The sequence below is a fragment of the Camelus bactrianus genome, chromosome 20, assembly GCF_048773025.1.
Source record: "Camelus bactrianus isolate YW-2024 breed Bactrian camel chromosome 20, ASM4877302v1, whole genome shotgun sequence".
NCBI lineage: Eukaryota > Metazoa > Chordata > Mammalia > Artiodactyla > Camelidae > Camelus > Camelus bactrianus.
In genome coordinates, this window is record NC_133558.1 from 42989416 (window position 1) to 43002551 (window position 13136).

Below are 13136 nucleotides of genomic sequence, written 5' to 3' on the forward strand. Positions count from 1 at the left end.
TATTGAGAAAGGAATCTGACATATCAATTCAAGGGAGACTGTTAAATAATCAAGTCTGTCAGGTCTTCACCTCAAAGAGCAGATACTATAGATTCCTGACGTAGGATGAGGCTGCCGCCACATACTGACTCAGCTTGAAATTAATATCCAAGATGAAGCAGCGGATACATGTAAATATTCACGACTGTCAACTCCGCTCTCGGGTCTGGGCCCTTCACTGCCTGAACGGGGGTGAAATCCCCACCCGTGTCAGGGAGGGATGCGCAGTTCTTCCGGGACTCACCCAGGATTCACGGGCTGTTTCCCCCCCACAGGCTGTCCTCAACTATTAAAAAGCTCTCAAGAATTTTACACCATGCAAAACTAAAAGACGTTTCTGCAGATGGAGCACTTTCTCAGGCTTAAACCTTTTTTGCCTACACTCAGCAAGTGGGAAAATAACACATGACTCTGCAAAGTCTCTGACCCTCACCACTCACAGGAGTAGAATGGCCTCAGCACAAGATGACTCTTCACGGATGAGAACAAAATAAAGCCGCCCCCAACCACAGGCACTCCCAGAGACAGCGCTCAGCAGTCTTCTGCACACTCACGGTTGTGCAGCCCTCACCACCATCTATTTCCAGAACACTTCATCATCCCATAAGAACACCCATGCCACTAGCAATCACTCCCCAACCCCCCTCCACCCAACCCCTTGCAACCATCACCTGCCCTCTGCCTCTGCATGTGCCTATTCTGGGCATTTCAGATCACTGAATTCAACAATATGTGGCCGTTTGTGTCTGGTTCCTTTCACTTAACATGCTGTTATCAAGGCTCGTCCAGGTTGAAGTGGTATCAGCATCTCTCTTTTTTTTTTTGAAAGTGTTAAAGTTTATTAGAAGGTGGTAAGTACTATCAAAAAGAGTAGAGAGGAGCATAAGTGATTGGGTTTCAAAGGGAAAAGGGCGGGTTGAGCAGTCAGTGTGGACTTCCCAGAGCAGGTGGCCTTTTTCATATTCCCCTTTATTTATTTTTTCTTTTTTATTCACTTTTACGTCTGAATAATGTTCCACTACATGGAGATACTACATTCTGTTCATCCATTCAGCAGCTATGTATGGACGAGCTCCAGACGAATGAGTGTATGAGGTGACTAGGCTGGGATGGCATTTAAGCAAAGGGCAAGATGTGCTTTCAAAAAAAAAAAAGCCAACAAACAGAGGCACAAGGAAATTCAGCGCGTTTCTGAGAAAGTGCATGCTTGCTTCACGATGACTGCCGTGCAGGGCTGGGGGGGGAGTGACAGGAGACACAATGACGGAGTCACCTGAGAATATTCCCCATGCAAGCAGCTCAGCCAATTCTCCTCCCTCATCCTGTATTTTAGAGCCATTTTTGATAGGTTTTCTATTTCAAGTAACAGTACTTAGTTACACATCTGATCATCTGCATCAGATCACCTTACCTCCAAGACACAGAAAGTCATTCACTGACTGGAGCAGCTCCAAGACATAAAGGTGATGGACCAGGGAGTCCTGCAGCATCCCGGCCTGCAGGCACAAACCCCCACATGTTCCATGGTGATGTCCGGAAAGTAAAATGCATGGAAATATCTCACTGCTTGTGCACGATATCTGCCCCCAAATTGCCCCAAAATCATGCTGGCAAAGCACTACTGAGCCCTTTCACTACAAAAAAAAAAAAAAAAAAAAAAGAGAGAGAGAGAGAACAGAAAAGAAAAGAATAAAGCTAAGAAGGCAAATTTAGGGTCTTCCATTGAAAACCAGCAACCATCACTGCCAGTAACTCAGCTGGAATGGTCCTGACTTCAAAAACCACTGCGCAGTTACATTGCAAACGTGATAGACATATATGTATTCCACGTAGATGATATTACAGTAGGATTTTTCTTTTCGAAATTTCCAGTTGCAACATTAACACAAGAAAGATTATGTTTCAGCTTTAAAAAATCAATTATTTTCCACTTTCTTAATTTTGAACCTATTATTATTTTATAAAGGGTGCTATGCTGCAAATTATAAACCAATTATTTGGCTTCTGCCAACAAGACCTTTATGACTGCACTATTTCAGAGCAAGATTTAATGATGCTTTGAGAAGTGGGGCCTGGGGCGCTCACTAAGAGCTCTTTAAATACTGACAAGGATGTGCTATTTAAATAATGCAAAGGCTCTAACTCTACATTAACTCAGAAACCAAAGAAACTACACCAAAGCCTTACTTTATCATTTTTAAATTTTGCTATTCTTTTGAATATTAAATTTCTTAAAAGATAAGATTTTTTTTGAGAAACACAGCAGCTGTATTAAATTTCCTCTCACCAAGAAAGCAATCTTTATCAAGAATAAATACCCCTATGGAAATCCAAAAGACGGGACGTTTCTAGCTAAGTGAACATGCAGATCTCAACACAAGACTAAATCCTATCAGATCTCTCTCGAACGAGCTCAACAATGTCCTGTGCTACCCTGAAACTTAGCTCTTCTCTTCCAAATGTTGGCTGAGCTAAGATCATCACACAATGCAGGGAAGAAGAGAAAAGTCCACCTGGTTGCATCCGTTTTCTTCCAGCCACAAGGTGCCGCTAGGGGGTCCCCGTTAATAAGCTCTCCCCATGAGGAAATCCGGCATCCACACTGCCCCTGCCGTCCCCAAGCAGCCCCGACGCCCCTCTCCCACTGGTGGCCCCCCAGCCTGTCAATGGTCTTCTATTGACCCTCCCAGTTGGTGGCACTTTCCCCCTCTTCCCTGCTTCACACACACACACACACACACACACACACACACACACAGAGCCAGGACAGCCTTCCCAAAGCACAAATTTGATTACATCACCCCCACTTCAAACCCTTCAGAGGCTCCCTGGTGGAGTTCTAGCCCCACCCCCGACGCTGCTCGCCCAGCCTCACCTCAGTACCCAGGTCCCCAATGACTTTAGGCGCCCCCTGAACTGCTGCTACTTCCCACTTGCCTCCAAGCCCATTTTGACTGTTTGTCAAGGGAGCCTTCCTTCCCTCGAACCTCTACACTTTGGGTTAGGTGCCCCTGCTGTGTTCCTAGAACATTCTACGCTAAGACAACTTCTGACAATGCTAAACTCTCAAGAAGCAATACATTTTGCTTACTACTGTGAGTCCACCCTCTCTCCCCTGGACACTCAGAATTGCATGTGTTATGAATAAATGAATGAAGGGGTGGGTCTCAAAGGGACGGGCAGAGCTGCTCTCGCCCACCCCGACCCCTTCTTTCTGTAGAACATCAGAAGCAAAACCAGGAGTACCTCTCCTGAGGGTCAATTTCTGCTGACACCATTCACTGCCTCTTCTGTGTCAATTCTAGTAAAAAAACCAAGCTCCTCCTAAGCCCTCCATTCCTAGGCCCACTCCAGTGTCCTCCCAAGCAGGGGCACACTCCACCCTGGACCACACAGTTCACTCTCCCCGAGTCCCCACCCCACAAGCCTCCAGGCCTCTACCCGGCCTGCTCCTGCAACCTGAGTCACCCTCTTGATTCCTTCTCCTGGCTGACTCTTACTCTGTACTCATAACTGAATGTAGAGCCCATTTCTTCAAGGAAGCCCTCTCTGATGATGTCCTTTAGCTCTTGGCTGGGCTCCCTCTACAGCAGGACTGCTTGGCGACCAAATGGTGTTTGTCCACCTGCTCCTCTGAGACCATGAACTCTTGGAGGCCACGTGGGAAAAAGGAGTGGGACGATAAGAGGGGTGGGAAGAGCAAAAAGCAATATCACAGCCCAAGTCCCAGATTCAAGGATTCTGTCTCAGAAGAAAAGAATAAAATGTTTAATACGTATGTCATTTGGCTATGATTTTTGTGGCTCATGGAAAGCAAGAGGTTGGTGTTCTAGTCTAAAATCCAAGTTACATGCAAAGAAATGTACATATTCATATCCAAAGGAAACCAGAGCTGCTCAACAACAGTTTGCAGTTAAAATCAAAGGAAATTTGATAAAGGCAATCTCTCTCTCTCTCTCTCTCTTTGTTTTTGTTTTTTTTTTTTTTTGTATCATATAGTTGTAGAAGTATTTGTATAACTAAGTGATGGCTACAGCCTATGATTCTGCACTGGAGTGTTTGGGGCAGAGGAAGCCCAGATTACATGCACTGTGTAAATGCAATCACACCAACACACTGACAGGTGCCCTACTGGCTGAGCTGAAGTTCCAAAGCAGACAACATTACAATGCAAGACAGCTCTCATTAGAAAGTAAGGAATGTAATGTTCTGTACTCAATTACTTACGTTATATGGGCCATTAAGCGATAGTGCATCTTGTCTAATGAAACCCCAAAATAAATTGTTAACGTCGATTTTCTCCATCTGACCCTTATTTGCTAACTTTGGATATCAAACCCTCACTCCATACAGAAAGCTCAGACCTACGGTGCAGCAGGTTACATCCCGTGGAAGAAAGCCTATCAAGGGAGAACTGGAGAGTTTCCCTTCAGAAGCTGCTAAGTCTGGTTTTGCACCTGTACGTCATTTGCAACCACGTCATCGTCAAAAGAGTAAGACCTTACCTCTGTGGGGCGAAAAGCACTGCGGTGCTTCTGAACAATTAAAGAACACTGAGATTTGGGAAAGAGTCCTGAGGCACTTAAATCGTACTTTTTGTGAAAGGCTCCAATACTGACCCAATTCACCAATCCAGGTACAACATGGAGGTACCGGAATTAGTAGAGAGAACATGCCCTTGAAGTCTGACAAGGCCCTGCTTGAATCCTGCTACAGCATTTACTAGCCGCGAAATGGACCAATTCCTTAACCCCTCTGAGAAGGCTTCCCAATCTGCAAAAGGGGGCTGCCACCGCCCACCTGGGAGGCACGGATGTGAATGCAACACGCAAGTAGTGAGGCCGACTGCTACCTGACACGAGACCTGGCTAGTTTCCCTCCGCTGCCCTTCTCCCCCTTTAAACTTGCCCTGTTCCCGCTGGTAAGGGTCAAGCCCCGGACCAGACTGCCCGATTCTTCTGTGTATCCCCGGATACATGTCTTACCCTTAGGAGGCCAGAAAAAGAACTATCTCCTCCAACGTCACTATCAATGTTCTTAAGAGTCTGGGTTTTTTTAACTCTATTTTGCAGGGAGACAATTCCAGAACTGTCCAACCACCATTCTCCACTTTGGCTCTTTCTCACCTCAAATCTTCTGTCTGCTGGCCTTTTGTTCGTGGGAAAGAGAGTCCGCTAGGGTGGAGACTCCCTAGGCCTCGGTCCCTCCCTCACAGGTGAGTGTGACTACATTCTCAACACTCCCCACTCCGACTCCAGCTTCCGAGGAGGTTCCCCTCCTGGAACATGCAGCCTCTGCTTCATCCCCAGACGCGCACGCGTGGCCACAACCCTCCATTCAGATTTCTTTCTGGGTGGCCCTGCCCAAACCCAAGACCCATAAGGATAAATGCCATTGCTCTGAAAATCCCAAACGCCACTGAGTGACACGCCAAAGCTGCATGGTCTGGGCTTCCCTCCAACCCAGGCCCAGCCCTGACCCGCCTCAGCCTCAGTCTGCACCTCTCGAGATGAGCTCATCCACCTGCACGGCTGTGAACACCAGCTAAGAATGACGACTCCCAACGTGTATCTCTAGTCCGGCTCCTTCACCTGAGCCCCGGGGCCATAGACCCGATTGCCTCTTTGAAGTCCTAACTTGGATGACAAATGGAATCTTAAAAATGCCTCATGTCCACAATTTACTCTAGAGTTCGATTCCTGGCAGGTACCTCCCAGGCTCCCGATTTTAGTAACAGACCCAGAACCCACCTAGGTGTTTGAGGTCACATTCAATTTCCCCTGTTCCTCCCCCCGGCCCTGCCCTGGAATCAGTCTTGTCATTTCTATTGCTAAGCCAAACTCAAGTCTGGTTCTGCAAGGACCACGGATGGAACCTCACAAGCTGACAGCAAGGTGCAGTGCGTCACAGTCCTCCGAAGAGAGCTCCCTGGAGGGGGAGGCATCTCCTGCCTCTGGTCACCTCAGAAGGCACTGGATTCTCACAAATGAGGCCCAGGAGAAGGGACTCAAGGTTCTCCTGTGGTCTGAACTTTGAAGGGCCCGAGGTCTGGGGGAGTTCCTAGTTAGCAGACACACCTGCCAGTGAGCAGATGAAGATGGGGGAACCCAGGCAAGGCTGTTCTCACTCCGACCCCTGGGCTCTCGGGAGCCACGGGAAAGGCCTGTGAAGGGCACAGCCCAGCCTTCACAGATCCCAGCCTGCATTTGCCAACCCAGAGAGCCTAGACTCCTACTTGCGATTCTTGTGTTCTGTTCCCCCCCAGAATGTGATGGGCTCTTTCAGAATGTCTGGCCTGTCTCAAGCGAGACCAAGTCAGTGAAGGATGAAGTGTCCACAATTGGACCAAGGCATGAAAGATGAAACAAGGTCTCATGGCCAGCATGACGGTGGTGGCCAAACACTTCCCCCGGGTGAGATGAACCAGGGTGTGGGTGAGAATGCAAGGTCACTTCACAGCTGACTAGGGTGTTGGAGACTCACTACCGCAAACTAACGACACGGCCGTCAGTGGTGGACGTCAGCTGCAACAGACACGGAGTCAGCTATTTACTGCCAACATGGGTTAATAGTAAAGGCTGGTGCAGGGAGGACTGCATGGCTGCTGAGGCAAACCACAGACCCGGCTCTGAATTCCCACCGGCTGGAGCAGAGAGGAAGCTACAGTCCCCTTTAGCGGTCCCTGTGTCCACCAGATCCAAGTGAGCCAGCTACTTAGGAGAAGGCCATGTTGTTCTGATACTCAGAAAAACCAGCCTCGTAAAGGGAAAATAAGAGTGGCATGGAGTTTAGACCCGCTCCTGCCTCTCTATGAAGGCAAAGTAAATTAAATTGCACCGGGAAGGTGAATGAAAAAACAAAAAACAAAAAACCGGTGACTGCTTCTTCCAACAGCATCCACTGCAGCTGCTCACCCCCGAGACTGCCACTTTCTCACCAGTGACCGCCGGCCAGGAAGCTCCGTCACGCACGTCACACAGCGACAGCCCTTAAACGCGTGCCAAGCACGTTTGTCGAAAAGCCAGAATCAAGGAAGATGCTGCAGATTTTGACATTCCAAGTTTAAATACTCCTTGAAAAAAATCCCTCAGCAGCCGCCTAAATCAATTCACATCTCACTTCTTCAAAACAATCAAACAAATTTAATAAGGGCGCATTTGTCACCAAACATAAGGAGGACCAAACTGGTTCCTCAAAGCAAGGATTTTAACAGGTATCAAACACCAGTGGGTGATGTGCTAACAAAGCAAAAATTCCAAAAATCTAGAAAATAAAAAGATGACTAGGATAATATATGGATCAAGGCAACTGTTAAGGTTTTTGCTTTTTAAAGCGATGGGGACAGCACGGAGGACAATCTGGCTATTTCCAATGCAGGGTGTGCACAGTCCACTTTTCAGACGCAACAACATGCTCACAGGGCGGTACAAGATAGAAAGGGAAATAGAAAAAGGAAAAGAGGAACAGCGAAAATTAGAAACACATGAGAACAAAAATAACTGAGAGCAATTACAAGAATTTACGTGAGTTTGGTGAGGACAGGGACGAGGGGACGGTGAGACCCACCCTCACCTATTGTTCCAGGGAAGGCAGGGGCCTGAGGCGAGCGGCGCTGCCGGGGGACCCCAACGTGGTCAGCGCCCCAAACCTAAATTTCACCTAGATGCGTGTAAACAGATTTTGAGCTACAAAATGTGGTCGCATTTCAAGCTGGACAATTTTACTCACTCTCACCAAGAGTAACAGGAGAGAATTAGGCTCTGTTCCTGCACCAAAGCATTGTTTAAAAAATTAATGACTGCGTAATAGTGAAAGAAACAATGGAGTAAAAGTGACTGGAGGAGAACTTACTTGACCCGAGCTCACTGGCCGCGTTATCTCACTGACGTTCAGATGCTGGTTGAGCCCTTACGGTACCAAAACAGACAGACCCACCAGGAGGGAGGTTTAATGCGCTGCTGTATTTTGATGCCGGGAGCCATGCCTGGTACACAAGAATCTGGGTAAACAATGGTGACAGTGTCAACCACTATGGGCTAAGCACACAACCAGCTACTCCGCCAAATCCCAAGGACAGACTTCAAAAGGCAAAAACAAGCTGGTATTCTCTGGTGGGTCTGCAGACTCAGAGCCAAGCAGTTGCTGAGCAAACATGTCACCAGTGCCTCCTGTGACAAAAGAGGAGGCACTGGTCAGTGGGCTGGGGCAGGGCTCCAGGCTTCCACTGCTCACCCACCATTATGTCCAGAGGGAGATGTTGGTCCCTGCTTACGTTGCACCGATGTACCTACATTGACTGACGCCTGGGGACTCAGCAGGAGGTGACAGGTGACGGGAATGGAGCCAGCCTGGGAGTGGCACGGTGCTGGCATCTGTGTCCTCAGGTTTGCCCAGGCCACTACATCTGCCAGCTCATCTACAAGAAGCAGAAAGGGAGAAAGCCGTGTAGATCACGGGGACCTGTGAGGACAAGTACAGGTCATGGCCACGACAAGCTTCGCCCCTTCCTTAAGATATAGAGGTATGTCCGGGGAGGAAGTGAAAATTCATCCAGAGACCGCCAGGCACCACAAGCAGGTGGGACTCGGGTCCCCTGTGCCTGTCACTCACAGGACTGGTCTGGACTTTCTTTTTATCAATTCTCTGGCATCTTCTCCTCCAACTTACCAACAACCAGAAAGTAGAATCTGATTTTAGACTCACAGAGAATCGCAGAAACCCTCCTCCACATCAGGCCCGACAGCATGTGCCAGGACCTCCGACCGTCACCTGTGGGACCGCCATGAGCCCTCTCCAGACTCAAGGCCCGAGGCCGTAGTTCGGGGTGGCACAGATTCCCACACTCTCCCCAGCAAAGGGGGACCACCTCTCGGCAAAGGCATCTCACCTTCTTCTTCCCGAGGGACATCTCGATAGATACACAGGGAAACAGAGCAGAATGTGGGGGGGTAGGCAACCCAGAAAAGCTCGTCTGCACTTCCAAGGCAAAGTGGGTCCGTTGACCTAATCACAGGGACAAAGTGAGGACGAATCTTTCCCTGCTGTGCCCCATGCTCCGTGACACGCCTTTCCCTGCGTAAGGAGCTCATTTGGAAGCCCCTGGCAGTGTTTCTGTTGTCCTAAATTGGCATGGTGGTTGTCAGGCAGGGAGAGAGTTCCTGAGCCGTGCAGGTGCTGGACCTGGGAGGCAGGAGACACTGGCTCCACCCACAGCTCAACCAACACCTCATTCTGCGTCTCAGGATTCAGCATGACATCTATAAGCAAAGGGATGAGACTGTCCCAGGACATGCTGTCCAACAGGAATGAAATGACAGCCATGTAAAGAAAGTTTCCCAGTTGCCACATTTAAAAATTTAACCCCCCCAAAAAAACCCTAGAAACTGATTTTAAGAACATATCTTACTTATTCTACAGTATGTAAAATACTATCATTTTGACATGTAATCAATAAAGAAAGAAACAAGATAGTTTACATTCTTTTTACTAGACAAGTCTCAGCGTCTGATGTGCATTTGACCTAGAGCACATCTCAGCTCAAAGCAGCCTCCTCCCCAGCTCTCCTAGCATCAGTGGCTTTGGCTACTCTATTGGACAGCAACTCCAGGGGTCACACCAGGGGAATTGGCTGAAAAGCGGGAGTAAGTGTCCATAATAACCCTAAAAGAATCTCTTCGAAACAAAGGCGGATTCACTTTTAAACGTCTGAAAACCGGCGGGTTTCACCTCCCTCACGCCTTGGCTACAAGACAGCCCTCCTCCTTGCTGATCACTTTCTGGATGTAGGGAAGCAACCCTTCACACAGCCAGGGTGTCCGGGCATCCAGGTAGACTTTCCTGCTCTCTGTGTCCAATCCCACAAAGTCCTCCTTCTCAAACAGGATGTAGAGCAGGAGGATCTTGTCCCCAGTCTTGTCGGATGCACAGTCCAGCCACTTGGACTTGAGCATGATGAAGAGAGACTCAGTGAAGTCCTCGATCCTCTTCTCCACCACCCTGCAGTCCTCGTAAATTGAAGGCCACGTTGGTGCGCGGCTGCTCGGCCACCTCCCCATGCAGCACAAAGACAAAGAGCCGAGAGTCATAGAGCGTGGTGCCATACAGCTCCTCTGCACGTGGAGCTTCTCGAAGGTCTTGGCCAAGAGGCAGTCGGTAATGGTGACAAGGCCCACGACCTTGCGGTGGGTCTCGAAGTCTCTCCACCCATTCTCGGGCGCATAGTGGTGACTGTAGTGGATACAGAGTGCCCACTGCGAGCCGCAAGGGATGATCTGCCTCACCAAGGAGATTCGCTTATAGATGCAAAAGAAATTCTCCTCTGAGATGATCCCCACGGGTTGGACCACCACGGGGAGAGTCTGGTGGTCCTAAGCACACTGCACGTAGTCAGGGATGTTCATGTTGCAGGCCCTGACGAGAGGGAAGAGGAGACCGAGGTACATACTGTGCTGCGGGCTGCGGGCCTCACTGGGTTGCGGTGACCTGGTGTGTACCTGTCAGAAGGCAGGGGGAGCCTAAGCAAAGCTGGGGGTACAGTTTGTCCTCAGCATCTGCACATGGCTACCGCAGGTCGGATCACATTACGCAGCTTTTGATCTAGGCTTCCGACCTCTGCAGAAAGGGTCATTTCTTGTTTTCTGTTTCCAAGCACCTAGCCAGGCCCTGATGCAAAGTCAGTGCTCAAAACTGCTGAATAAAGGAATGAATAAAGGAACTGCTTCCACACCCCTCAGCAGGATATAATGCAAAGAAACACAGTAGGATCAAAAGACCTGGATTTCAACCCCAATTTATTTGAACTCCTAAGCTGCAGAATACTTGATAAGAAAACTTGCTTTGGGGAGGAGGGTTCAGTTCAGTGGTAGAGCACATGCTTAGCATGTATGAGGTCCTCGGTTGAATCCTCATTACCTCATTTTAAAAAAATGAAACAAATAAATAAACCTATTTACCCCCCTCAAAAAATATTTTTTGAATTCCAAATTCAAGGAAAAAAAAAAAAAACCTTGCAGTTGACACAACATTGTAAACATGAGTATACTTCAATTAAAAACAAATCCTTGCCTTACAAGAATATATCTGGATTATGGAACTTTACAAATGTAAAATGCCTAGGGTACCACATGCATAAGAAGAAGGAACTGTACAAATTTACTATCCCTCATTTATGAGCTATATTTCCTTTTGGCGGTTTATAACATCTCAGAGCTAATTTTCTCAGATTAAAAAAAAGAAGGAAACATTACCGGATTCTCCATACTGCTGAAGAATCAGATAAACCTATGATAGCATCTGACCCACAGAGTTTACTCAATAAATGCTTGTTGAATGAATGAATAATCAAGCAATGTGAATGCTGCTCCCTGCCACAGTGCATCATGATGATACTGCCAGGAAATCCCAAGCCCAAGTTTCACCAGACTCTACACTAACCATGGGTGACCTGGGCAGGCTTGTGTGCTCCTCTTAACCCCAGTTTAATCATGAATAGAAATGAGGGCAATAACACAAACCTCAAAGGGTTAGTGAGTCATTACTGAATTGTATACCACCTTTGCAAGATGGAACCTTTAAAGAAATTTGGGCAAAAAGTCCGTAGGCCCTCTCCATATTATCTCTTACAACTACATGGGAATCTACATTATATCTCAAAATTAAAAAGTCTAATTTATTAAAGAGGCTATTGAGGTTAAATGAGCTCATTGTCTCAATTAAGGAACACACAGTACAAATCGGTCAATGCCCAGCCCATGAGATACACTCAGTAAACATTCCCACTGAGCCCACTGGTCCCTCCAACTTCAGAGCACGATGATGTGTCCTCATGGCCAGAGGCCCCTGCACCTGAAGCTAACAAAGCTAATGGTCCCCACTTTCAAGAGCCCCTGCCACCACCGTAGGCCTAATTTTGTACTTGTAATTTTTTTCTTTTTATTAAATAGAAAAACGTAATTGCATAGCCTTCAGGTCACCAAAACCTGACCACAGAGATCATGATGGCAGCCCTTCTTCATGAAACAATAAAATGAAAAGCCATTTCCACAAGATCTCTGTGTAAATCTACTAGGGAACCTCATCCTGGACTGAGAGGAAGAGGCCTGGGTAGGAGGGGGCCATCTGCGGCACACAGACCCATGGGCCACCTGTCCCACGATGGACTTTAGACCCAACCCTCACCCTCAAGGAACTTCAAAATAGACACAGACAGAGAGCTGTGGACAAGATTTTATTTTTTTTAAAGAAATCCCTGATTCTCTCGCAGGTTTTGTTTCTACCGAGAAACAAATATCTTATGTGTATAATGTTTCACAAAAGACTTAAATTGTTATCACCCCAACTTGACGCATTAAGAAACTGAGGGAGAGAAGTTTATCACATTGTGCAAGATTAGAGAGAGGCAAAAAAAAAAAAAAAGATTAGAGAGAGGCCACTTCGGACACTGTATATAAGCCCAAGCCCCTGTTCCAGTGCTCACACTAGAAAGTGGGATATACTGCCCCTTTCCTGCCCTCTCCCTGCAGTAAATGTCTGAAGAGTCTTTTCTGTGCCACCTGGAATCACAATCACTTCAATTTTCCACAAAGAGCTATGTCACTCCTTGGAGGATGGGTCAAAATGTATATGTTGAATGGGAGGAGGGATTTGTATTTTCTGTTTCTCAAAGGAAACATGGCTTAAAAGAAACTGAAAAGCACTTTTGTAGTCTAAGTCTTCATTGTGCAGAGAAGGAAACGGAGGCTCAGAAGAGATGAGGAAAGGGCCTTATTAACAAATATTGCCTCAGCGCAGCACCAAGCCATCCTTGGGCACTGCTGGGGGAGGATCTGGAAGGCCCAGGAGAATGAGTCTTAGAAAACGGAAAGAGAAGAAGCATACAAGGCCCCGTCTCTACACCACCATACCATGAAGTTCCACCAAATTACCCAGTATGGGTGCAGCCAACATTAAGGTGGGCTAAACAGGTTATAGAAACCTGGAAGTCTCAACCATAGTGGAAATTCCAACATTTACTATGTTTTTTTTCCCAGTTCAAGCATCAGCTCAGTGGGTGCTCTGTACCAGGCACTACACGAGGCCTGGAGTTCTCCCAAATACAC